The sequence below is a fragment of the Nothobranchius furzeri genome, chromosome 2 (genome assembly GCF_043380555.1).
Source record: "Nothobranchius furzeri strain GRZ-AD chromosome 2, NfurGRZ-RIMD1, whole genome shotgun sequence".
NCBI lineage: Eukaryota > Metazoa > Chordata > Actinopteri > Cyprinodontiformes > Nothobranchiidae > Nothobranchius > Nothobranchius furzeri.
In genome coordinates, this window is record NC_091742.1 from 44,180,120 (window position 1) to 44,192,473 (window position 12,354).

At 42.8% G+C, this 12,354-nt stretch overlaps 1 long non-coding RNA gene across 1 annotated transcript; it reads right to left on the reverse strand.

Moving 5' to 3' along the window:
• Positions 1 to 2,398: 2,398 nt before the first annotated feature.
• On the reverse strand, positions 2,399 to 3,988 carry LOC139066371 (uncharacterized). Its single transcript, XR_011519265.1, has 2 exons — positions 3,838 to 3,988; positions 2,399 to 3,032 (listed from the first exon to the last, which is right to left on the reverse strand). It is a non-coding gene; the product is annotated as an uncharacterized lncRNA (long non-coding RNA).
• Between the last annotated feature and the right edge of the window lie 8,366 nt (positions 3,989 to 12,354).

Consider the following 12,354-nt stretch of genomic DNA (forward strand, 5'->3'; position numbering starts at 1 on the left):
TTTGCTGCTTCATCTGTTTTACATTGTTCGTGCTGGATGTTATGCAAGATGGAAAGCTTAAGCATTACATTTGAACAAACGGGTACAAAATGGAGTCAAATTTTGTAGACTTTTACATAAACACTTTTCTTGCCTCCAGTAAGTAAACTGGCATGACATTCAGCCTTCTTCTGTTGTCCTTACACACAGAGAATGTGAATGGTACATAGAAAGAACCGATCGTCACTTCCAGCTGTCATGCTCAGTGCACAGTTAAAGTTTAACCATCTGTTCCCACAAATGACCTTTAATTTAGATGCCTAAATGAGGGGAAAATGAGGAAGCGTGGCTGAATGCTCACTCACATCCAATTGTACTATTGAAGAAACAAATGTTATTTACAGAGACAAATAGCACCAGGGACACATGTTTGTGTCAGCTGGTGTGCACCTGGCCATGTTGAAAAGCTGCCCAGAACCACTGTAGTTATCTGCAGATGGCTAAGGTAAGCTTTCAACCAGTGCTTAATTTGAGCCGGATTTTGCCGGAACAAGATCGGGGAACTATTTTATTTTGAAAGGACAATTCCGGCAACTGTCTGCTAGGATCTGGCAACTCACGCGACAAACTTGTGCTATACACAGGATTTGGATTACAGGTGAGCAAAAGGGAGCTCCTTGAAGCCCTCAACACATCCGGGCGGAGCCCAAAAACGATCCTGGTTCTAATATTACATTATCTATGTGGACTCTCCAGGGATTATTTTGAGCTGACAGGCGCAGAGCTCTGTTCGATGACGCGCTCCAGACAGATGCGTCCTGAGAACGGCCACAGTACCATTCTCAAAGTGTCGCCACCTCAAAAACAAAGTTAACACGCCGGCTCATTTCCTTTTATGATTTCTGTCTTTTATTTGTGCCTGATGCGTTTCGCTGCTGCGGAGCGGAGCACATCACCTGTTTTGTCCTCCGGTGACTTCACCGCACCGATGCGGCCGGTGCGCGGCACACACTCCGCTATATTTGCGGTCGGTAGATCTTCTTGAACTGCAGTTTAAAGGAAACTTATGAGGTGAAAACACATTAAGCCAGGTGGTTTTTCTTTAGGATTGAAAGGAGATGCAGGAAGATAATAAACAGAGACAGGACAGAAAAATAGTCCAATAAAAACAAGTTAGTTTTTGTACCTGGTGGTTGCAGCAAACAGACACAGAAGGTAATCAGAAGTGAGGAACAGAAAATTAAATAATTCTTTCAATGTTTAGAGCAACATGAACTCTGAGACGCTGCAGGAGCACCAGTGAGTTTGCGGCCGCTGCGCAGGGGGAGAGGGCTGAAGCAGGGGAATAGTAAAGATGCAAAAACCTACCGTTGTTGAAAGAGATGTGTTGAACTTAGAAAATGTGGGTGCAATATCAGTATTTGCTTTCCGGGAATATTTGATTAACAAATTAAGCACTGCTTTCAACAACCTTCCCAGCAACCAGCAGCTCACACATGGAGACTTTCTGTACTCACAAAATGCTATATCATGAGAATTCATTGAGGGTACATGACAAAAGAACCATCATACTTCACTTGTTATCAGTGGTGGCTGGTAAGTTGTTTTTTTTTGGTGGGGGGCATTATAACAGGTGTTGTGCAGAAAGGACCATGCCTGCCGAGATTTGCATGCCCTTTTGTGGGAAGGCAGCGTATTAATGCATTTGTACTACTACATGTTTCTTATCCATTTGCTTCCTTACAAAATTATAGCTTATGGGCATATCAGGGCTGTACAGTGCAACATATATGTCGCACGTTCGATGAAAAAAACTGTGCGATAAACTATTTTTAGCCGTAGCACTCGTGCAACACCTTTTCAAGTTACCTTGAACCGAGGTAAGTTGTGTTGGGAATGCCTTATTCTGGAGCACAGTGTGCTATTAGGTGCTGTGGAGGAAAATAGAGAAATCAGCAAAAGACACAAAGGCAGAAACGGTTCAAAGTTTGGGATGAAAACTCTACAAGCGGAAGAAAAGTCCTCACCATCCTTTTTATTCTTAGCTGTCTGCAGCACTGATTTGAGTCTGCTATGCTCCATACACGGCAGAAATATATGGCAAGCCACTGTAGTATTTAATTAAAAAATGTGTCTATCTGCAAACATAATTTTAAAAAGATTATTGCTAACCTGTACATAATAGATATGTCACCACTCCTTTTCAGCAGTAGAAATGAAATATTATAACCATTTCCAGTACCACTGAACATCTTAATGAAATACAATACATTTTACTGATCATAGTTTAACTGTGGATATATTTTTATATATGTTTTTTGAATAAGATGAGTCTATTATGTCCCTCAACTCACAAGAATAAGATGGATAGGAGGGAGTAATAAAAATAGTAAGCGTGAATGAGAATAACCAAGTTCAATACTCTTAAAAGAGGAGTTTATTAAAAGAAATGTAGCTCTCGTCTTAGGTGTAGGGAGAGAGAATAATAAAGAACAAAAATGACCATCCTAAATAACTGGAATAACGAACAAAGGATCTCTAAGTAGACGCTTCCAGTTGTTCATCCGTGTGAGGCTGTAGCATCTGGGCCTTCAGGTGCTTGAGGCGGAATCCTAACAGCAGCAGGCTCAAGCTTCCTGGTCTGTAGTTCAAGTTCTTGGAGCCATGTCCAACTCGTGGCGTAGTTTTCGTTCAAGAGCGTGCTCATTAGCCTCGATGTGTAAACGAGCTAGTCGTAGCTTCAGGCGAGCCCCGACTAGCGGGGAACGAGGAGGACTCTGACCTGGTGAAGACGAATCTAAGGAGAATGTTTCCGTTATTTTTCTTTTTCGATCCTCTTCCTCATGGGTCACCGGAGGTGACGAGGGGCGAGACACGGTTTCTGAAGACGGAGGGAGGATATCATTTGACACCAGGAAATCCACAACGAGCTGACGTAGGGCGTCTTTGGTCAGTTGCTTCAGGACGAGCAGACTGAAGTGAGCGGCAACCTGCTGCAGGTTGGATTTTCAACAACTCTCCAGCAGCTGGCGCGAGGGAGCCTCCACAAATGCCTGCACGTCAAAAGATGCCATGAAAATATCTGCTTCGCCTCTAAGAGACATAAAACAAGTTTAGTCCCAAACACAGTAAAATTAAAAATGTATTTATAAAACCGGGATTTAAGGTTAATAAGAGGAACAATTCCTGGATGAGCCCCCACTTTATTACATCCCTCAGCTTGCTGAAAATCGATGGATATTAGGGAGTAATAAAAATAGTAAGAGTGAATGAGAATAACCAATTTCAATACTCTTAAAGGGGAGCTTATTAAAATAAACGTAGATCAAATTCTGGGTGTAGGGAGAGTGAATAATAGATAACTAAAATGACCATCTTAAATAATTGGAATAACAAACAAAGGATCTCTAAGAACAAAAAGTGCCAGCTCTCAGGACTGGGATAAATAAGAATTAACACAAAGCCCACTACAAAAGCTCCAACCAAAAGGGTGAGCAGAGTCTCTCCTGAGGAATACAATAAAAAAATACTACCTCAAAGTAGTCACTTATCTTCATCAGCTTTGTCTCTTAACACAAAAATAGGCCTTTATTAGTTGGACTCAAAACCACTCAGGTTACCAAGAGCTCAGACTATTAAGTCTACACACGAGAGGAAGAGAGGAGTGAGAACACTTCCATGCCCACACTCTTCTGGTTTCTCCCTGAAGCATCTCCAGGTGCTCCCTTTAAACAGGGAGATCTGCAATTGTAACCTATGGCACCTGAGACTTTGCTGGAGAGGAAGGCGGGGCTGCTGCTGAGGCCATCTAGTGGCCTGAACAGGTGGCGTCTTTAACAGAGTGATATTAATACAAACCTAAACTATGTCTGTGAAGGTTCTCAGTCACCCAGGTCATTGTAGTCTAATGAGCTTTGAAAGAAAAGCGTCTGGACTTCTTTGAGTTGCTTGAAGACGTTTCACCTCTCATCCGAGAGGCTTCTTCAGTTCTAAGGTCAAATGGTGGAGAGTCCCAGATTTAAACCCAGTGGGAGTTTCCCCCCGAAGAGGGAACAAAAGACCCCGTGATGATCTTCTACATCAGACCTGGGCATTTTACGGCCCGCGGGCCACATCCGGCCCTTTGGTTGACTTTGACCGGCCCGCATAAGGTTAATTGGAAATTACAAAATAAATGTATTTTCTCATTTTACCTCATGCATGGGCTAAGGCTGCATTGCTTTTATTTTGAAGTTGTTTTTTACGTGCACAATGACGCAATACGTATAGCAACAAGTGCCCGCGGTTGACATGGTGATTGTAGCCTGAGAAATGTCCGCTCATGCAAAAAAAAAAAAAAAAAAAAAAAAAAAAGATGCCGAATGCAGGATTTTCAACAAAAATTGGACTGCTAAGTATTTTTTTTACTGAAGTCGGAGGTAAAGCCGTGTGTTTGGTTTGCGGGGAGGAGATTGCCGTGTTTAAGGACTACAATTTGAGTCGGCATTACGACAAGAAACACTCGGAAAAATACAAGAACTTGTCTGATGCTGAGAGCTGAGAGGGCACGGACATCCGAAGCTTTGCTTGCAAAGTTGCAAAAGCAGCAAGGCTGTTTTACTAAGCTTCACACATCCAGGGATGCAGCAGCCAGGACCAGCTTTGTGATATCCCACAAAATAGCTAAAAACAGCAAGCCGTTTTCGGAGGGAGAGTTTGTCAAAGAGTGCATGGTGGACTCTGCCGCACTAATATGCCCTGAAAAAAAAAGGCGCATTTGAGCAAATCCCGCTGTCCAGGCGAACCGTGACCAGGAGGATCGAGGACATTGCGGGGAACCTGGAGCTTCAGCTGCAACGTGAAGTGGCAAGTTTTGACTTTTTCTCATTAGACGGGAGCTGTGATGTCCGCGACACAGCCCAGCTGCTCGTATTTGTCCGGGGATAACGGACTTCAAGCTCACAGAGGAGCGGGCAGCAATGCGGTGGATGAAAGGGACAACGACAGGGAGTGATGTTTCTACAGAGGTAAATGCGTGCACGGACACTCTGGGATTGAAATGGGAGAGACTGTCAGGTGTCACAACAGACGGTTGTCCAAATCTTAAGCCGGGCGTACACTGTGCGACTTTTTCACTTTTTTGAGCCGATTTTCCAGTCGTGCGAGAATCCACGACATCGGGGCGAGTTTTGCGCCGAGCGGTCGTGTAGTGTACAGGGGGTTACGAGAGGCGATTAACACCACGTGACCAGCCGCCGATCAGCAGTCGTGAGGTCGCACTCTGGTGTGTTTAATATTTCGCTCGTCCCTCGTGAGGGTATCGCACTGTTGAAGCGGCGCTGCGAGCAGCTGCGACCCAAAAAGTATCAGAACCGCTCACGGCGCATGCGCTCGCAATCCTGCATCAACGCCGGTCGCTCGCTATTTCCCTAATAACACACGCTGTTCGTTTTTGTTCCTACACGTTTTTTTTACTCACAAAGATTGTCAAGAAAGCGTGTTTGTCGTGTTCATGTCAAATTAAACTGATCACAAAACACAGATTTACTTTCTTTATTTCGTTTTCCTCATCCAACCCCTATAAATCCCTGTGTGTCCTCCTGCAGCACTCCCGAAGGACAACAGGCAAGACAAGACAAAAAACTCTGACGTGTTGAGTAAAAACTGCTATTTTTAGCACATTTTTAGGGCCGACGTGTTGCTACCAGACGTACAGTGTGAGCAGTCAGGTCGCATCCGAGAACTGGGTCGTACAGTGTGAGCACACGACTCGTGAGATCTGCTCTGCGAGGAAGTCGTACACTTTGAGCTGAAGCTGAGTGCTGCGAGTGAAAAAGTTGCACAGTGTACGTCCGGCTTTACATGGAAAAATGTCGGACTTTTGAAACGCATGCAAGATAAAGTGACAGAAATCGATGCAGATCAAAAATAGGTGTTTTTGCATTGAATTATACACCAACATGTGTTGTGCAAGTCAGTGCTAAAAATCAACCATGTTACTGATGTTGTTACTAAAATAATAAACTTCATCAGGGCGCGGGCGATGGATCACAGACAGTTTGTGGCTCTTTTGGAGGACTCCACACAGCTGTCAGCTGGCTCAGCCTGGGGAAAGTGCTGAAGAGGGTTTGGGACTTGAAAGCAGAGATTCAGGATCTCTGCTGGATTTCTACTCTTCTCTTAAGGAGGACTTTCCAAACCTGAGGAGACATGCTCAGAAGATGTTGGTTCTCTTCGGCTCTACCTACATTTGTGAACAAACATTTTCAATGATGAAGTTTACAAAATCCAGGTATAGATCCTCTCTCACTGATGATCATTTGTCAGCTGTGCTTCGCATCTCCACCTCAGACATTCAACCTGACTTTGATGCACTCGTTAAAGCCCAGCAGAGACTAGATTTCTCTCACTGAATAAGAAAAAAATCACTTAAAAACACAAAATAAGGTGTTTGGACCACAAATGTAGGCAACTAGCAGTGAACTGGGACACTTTTTTTAAACCTCTTTCTCAAGATCACAGTTCAGTGATTTTATTTTACAGACAATACTGTGTGTCTGTAGAATGCTAAGAACCTCTTTCCAACAATATTTGAAACTCAGAATGTGTTTTGGAGTGAATGTGACTGAAACTGTTAACTAATATAAGTCACACATGTTTAACAAAAACCAAATGTGCACACTTTGTTTACCATTGCCTTGGGAAATTTGAATAAATCACATTTTTGTAAGACAACCTCACTTTTTCCTTTTTGCTCATTTATAACATATAGTCTACTCTTACCAGCTTGAAGAAACAATGGTATTTACTGCTTTTTATAAAGAAATACCATTAATATTATGCATAATTGACTTCAGCCTTTTGGCCTGGCCCTCCACAATATTTTCTATTTCTCATGTGGCCCCATGGAAAAAATAATTGCCCACCCCTGTTCTACATAAACACATGAGCCAAGGTGTGAGGGTGGGTGTGGGTCCTATTCAGCCAGAGTTTCGGGTGAGCTCATTGTGAAGCCTGGCCCCACCCTATCATGTGAATTCCTGAGGTCAGGTGGCCCAGGATATGCGTGGGCGTTGAGGCATCTGGGAAGGGATCTCAAAACTGGATTATAGATGGCAGACAGTTGGTGTCGTAAACCACCGCCTCTGTTCAAAGATGGTTGCTCACAGTGGACATAAATGACTTCCTTTACTCCTCTTTCAAACCATCTGTCCTCTCTGTCCAAAATGTGAACGTTGGCATCCTTGAAAGAGTGACCTTTGTCCTTTAGATGCAGATGAACTGCTGAGTCCTGTCCCGTGGAGGTGGCTCTTCTATGTTGTGCCATGCGCTTGTGAAGTGGCTGTTTGGTTTCTCCGATGTACAGGTCTGGGCATTCCTTGCTGCACATTGTTCAGTTTGTGTTTAGGAGTTTTGTCTTTCGGGTGAACCAGTTTCTGCCTGAGTGTATTGCTGGGCCTGAAGTACACTGGTATGTTGTGTTTGGAGAAAACCCTCCTGAGTTTCTCTGATACACCGGCTACATAGGGGATGACAAGGTCGTTGCGTCTGTCTTTCTTTTCCTCCCTCGCTGGTGTCTGGTCTTCTTTTCTGTGCATCTTTGCTGACTTTATAAATGCCCAATTAGGATAGCCACATGTTTTAAGTGATTCCTTTATATGTGTGTGTTCCTCTTAGGTGTGTTCTTACTGTGTCATAGTTCTAATTCTATGCTTTCGTTCTTTTTTAAACACAGAAACAGTTTTGTTTACCTGTTTTGTAGCTACAGTTTCGCCGACGGCTGCCGGCTTCTTCGAGAAGGGTCTGGCTGCGGCCGCTCCATAGCAACCGTGTGTTCCTTCTTTTTCCCTTCTGGCTTAGAGGGAACATGTTCTGCCCGGTGGTGTAAGGTCTTGATTACTCCAAGTTTGTGTTCCAGAGTGTGATGTGAGTCGAAGGGGAGGTACTGGTCCGTGTGTGTGGGCTTCCGGTACACTTCAATGTTGAGGTTGCCATTTTCTTCAAGGTGCACAGCGCAGTCCAGGAAAGGCAAGCAGTTGTCCTTTATGTTTTCCCTGGTGAACTTGATGTTTTTGTCCACGGCATTGATGTGCGTAGTGAAGGATTCCACTTCTTGTGTTTTGATTTTGACCCAGGTGTGATCCACATATCTGTACCCAGCCACTGGTACAGATATGGTACTTATTTGTGCCTGATGCGTTTCGTTGCTGTGGAGCGGGGCGATCACCTTGTCCTCCGGTGACGCACCCAAGGCCAGATTAACCATATGGGCAACTGGGCAATTGCCCAGGGCCCACAAACTCTAAAGGGCCCAAGGCAGCAAGGGCACGAGCAAAATACTGTAGGCCTATCTGTAACCTCCTGCTTTATATTAAACTAGTGTGACCATACGTCCTGTTTTCCCCGGACATGTCCACTTTTCACTCTCTGCCCGGGCATCCGGACTGGGGGTTCTTGTATTGATGAAAATGTCCGGCTTTTCATCCAGGAGCAGGGATCGAATTATGGGGGAGCTGTATATCCTACACATCCAGGGGAGCCGGAAAAAAGTTTTCTACCTATATTACATCATTTATGGACTCTTTTGAGCAGAGAGCAGCACAGCGTGTTGTTGTGCAGCGCTCCAGGCTGCTGCGTCCAGCGCAAGGCCCATTCTCAAAGTGGCGCAACCAAAAAAACTATCATTAGCACACGATCATTCATGTCCGCACATGTTCTCTACTTTCTGTCTTATTTGTGCCTGAAGCGCTCTGCTACTGCGGAGCTCATCACCTGCGCTGCGGTGATTTCACCTCACTGACGCAGCATCGAAACGCGCTCTCCGCTTTGCGGTCAGGAGATCCCTTTGATCTGCTCAGAAGTAACTGATGAGGTGAAAAAGTAAGAATCCAAGCAGCAACTTTTCTGGAGAATTAAGAGGAGATGCAGGAAGATGAGAGACAGTCAGGACAGGAAATAGTTAAATGAAAACAAGAAAACAAAACAAAGTGTTGAAAAGTAAAATAGATTTATCTCCACTACACGTTTTTACCTGTATAAAACAACAAGTTATACACATGTAATATTTACACATCTGATACAATTCAGATCACCTTCAAAACTCAGTCACACACCCAGGGCCGTTTCAAGGCATTTTGGGGGCTGAGGCAAAACGCCCCGCCCCCCCCATAACTGGGCTCCCCAGAAGCCTCTGTGCAATCCAAACCCCTCTCCAGTAGTGTTAGTTATACAGTGTTTGTAAAAGCCCGTCAGACATGACTGACATGTTCTAATATTATCAGATGAAATACTACATTATCAGACATACTGTCTCATCTGCTGCTTTTCTAAACTTGTAAAAAGTAACAAAACCATGTGAAAGCCACTATTTGTGGATTCTCTGAAAGTTTCCATGGAGTGTGTGACAACTTATTTTTTCATTGATCCTATCGTCTAATCTCACAGCTGAAACAAGCATCCTTAATAATCTGTGCACAGGAAGCTTACCGATGCTGTAGTAAAACAAAAGGTATAATAATTTATTATTAATAAAACCTTGTTGCAGCACTAAAGCAGAAAAATGAGATTTTCCAATAAATATGCAAAATATTTACATATGAATTGTTTTAGAGCCCTTTTATTGGCAGAATGATATTAATTTAGTTCTTACAAAAAAATGGGTCCCAACGTGGTTTGTGTGGCGTTGCCATATGTGACGTCATAGGCACAGATCCCCTGTCCTCTTGTTTAGAAATGGAAATATGATCACCCTATATTAAACAAACTGTCCGCCCGGGCTTTTGCGCTGCACAGAGACGCTTCGCTGCCTATGACTTTGAATGTCAGTTGAGAGTCAGTCTCATGCAGACTGACCAATGGCGTCAAGTTAAGACTCTCTCCTCATTGGTCAGTCCACACAAGTTGTGTCAAAGGTTACCCTGAGCGGGTTACGTGATGTCAGGTATTCAAGTATTGAGTATATTTACTGCATATTACAGTAGAATATTCTGTATGTGACCATATTATGGTGATCCTCGGGTCGTGATGATGGGGCCCTTGAATATTGTTGCCCAGGGTACAACAAAGTGTTAATCTGGCCCTGGATGCACCTCACTGATGCGGCCAGCAAGCAGCGCGCACTCCGCTGTTTTTGCAGTCGGTAGATCTTTTAGAACTGCAGTTCAAAGGTAACTCATGAGGTGAATATATATGAACCCAGGTAACAGTTTCTCTTTAGGATTGAGAGGAGATGCATTAAGATAATAAACAGACAGGACAGAAAAATAGTCAAATAAAAACAAGTTAGTTTTTGTACCTGCTGGTTGCAACAAACAGACACCATTGAAGGTAATCAGAAGTGAGGAACAGAAAATGAAATAATTATTTTAATGTTTAGAGCAGCAGGAACTCTGAGAGGCTGCAGGCGCATCAGTGAGTTTGCGGCCGCTGCGCAGGGGGAGGGGGGAGAGGGCTGAAGCAGAAACTACCGTTGTTAAAAGAAATGTGTTAACTTAGAAAATGTAGGCGCCGCTTCAGGTGTATGACGTCATCAACGACTAGTCAAAGTCGTCTCAATTTTCATTACTTGACAGTCAACTTTAAAAAAAATTAAGTCATGCAGCCCCTAGTTTCCAGGAGTCCATGATGTGTCCAACTGGGTCTGTCCCAGAGGGGCATCTGGGAGCCCCTTCTCCCGTTCTCATTGTTGAAAAATATTATCAATTGCTTGAGTGACCAACTGACGAGATCCATTTTAGTGATTTCAGTTTCCAGAAAAAAATGCAGAAGCAGCCGTGCACCCAGCACACAGAGACAGACAAAGGCCGTGAGGATAAGATATGGAGGAGAGGAGGAAAAAAGCGTCTGCACCCTCCAAGAGCCAGAAAACGGTCATGCATTGTATTTACTAGTTGAAATGATTTCTATATATTTCAATACATCAATATTATAAAAAAGTACAAGGGAAATAGTGACTTTGTGAAAATCAAACTAAACAAAACACTTTGTTTTTTAACTAATCAGATACTTTCAGATAATGAAATATAAATCTTAGGAATGATTTGACATGATTTGACATTTTTTTAAGAATAGAGCAGTAACATAACTTTTTGAGAACACGGGGGCACCTGACCTGTTCCTGTTGAGTCCCTGACCTTGTGCCCTGCCTAGAACCAATGTCAGTTTTTCATAGTGTTCAGCTATTTTGTCATAATGAACAAAAATTTGAGACTACTGTAGAAAGCCTTTAAAATAACAATTTAATTCCAAACATTTCAAGTAATTATGTTGTCTTATGATTATTTTTCCAAACATACAACATAAAAATGCTTATAAAATGAATAAACCTGAAAATAATTTAAATAAAAGACAAGCTAAATGCTATGAAAAAAACTAAATTCTAAACAGTCTGAACTGAAGAAAAAAAGTGTAAAAACATACATTCTTCCTGCATTCCTGATATACTGAATCATTTTTATGGTTTTTTTTTTTTTTGGTCATGAAAGTTAAGTTTTGCTTCAATAACTGCAGGTAAAATGACACTTTGTTGCTTTTTTTGTTGACAAAATTCAAATAAGGTTGGAGGTTTGTCTTTTTTCTCTTTCTCTGAATCAGCTGATGGTTGTGCAACACGAAATGAGAGAGAGAGAGAGAGAGAGAGAGAGAGAGAGAGAGAGAGAGAGAGAGAAATCGTGTTTTACTAAATCAGGAAATGAGTTGAAACTGGAAATTTGTTAAAAGCACTGCATCACAGGAGAGGTCCAGGATTTGAAGCCTGTGTTCATCATGTGTTCATAAACAAACAGCATTTAATTTGTGCTAACGAGCTGTTATTGCAGATTGGATTTTATTGTTGCTCAGATTATTTTACTGAGGAAGTTATTCTGAAACCAGGTCTGTATCACCCTGTCCCATATGGAAGCATTCTTCATCCACCTGCAGCTGCTGAGATCAGCAATGGGAATCCGTGCTGCAGCCTGAGAAATTACACTGCATATTTCCAGTAGAACACGTTTGCCAAAAGATTTGTTTGAAAATCAGATTTTTATTTTATTTCCACCAAATGCACATTTTAGATTAGATAACACAGAAAACAGGAAATGCTTGCCATCAAATTTAAATGCCATCCGTCGTTAATGTCAAGTCAGTCAGGATGGCTCGCTGGCTGCTTCAGGGCGAGCAACTATCAAGTGTGTCGACCTGGTGGAGACCCCTGGTGTAGGTAGGTGACCACAGCGGATCAGTTCAACAGACAGACAGAAGTACAACAGTCATGTGACTAGAACTTATTCCAAATTACCCTCTATTATCATTACACAAGCGATTGGAGTAGGCAGTCAAGGTCAGCTTTATATCTATAGCACACACTGTTGCTCACGCAACCCAAAGTGCTGTACATAACAATATCACATAAAACAC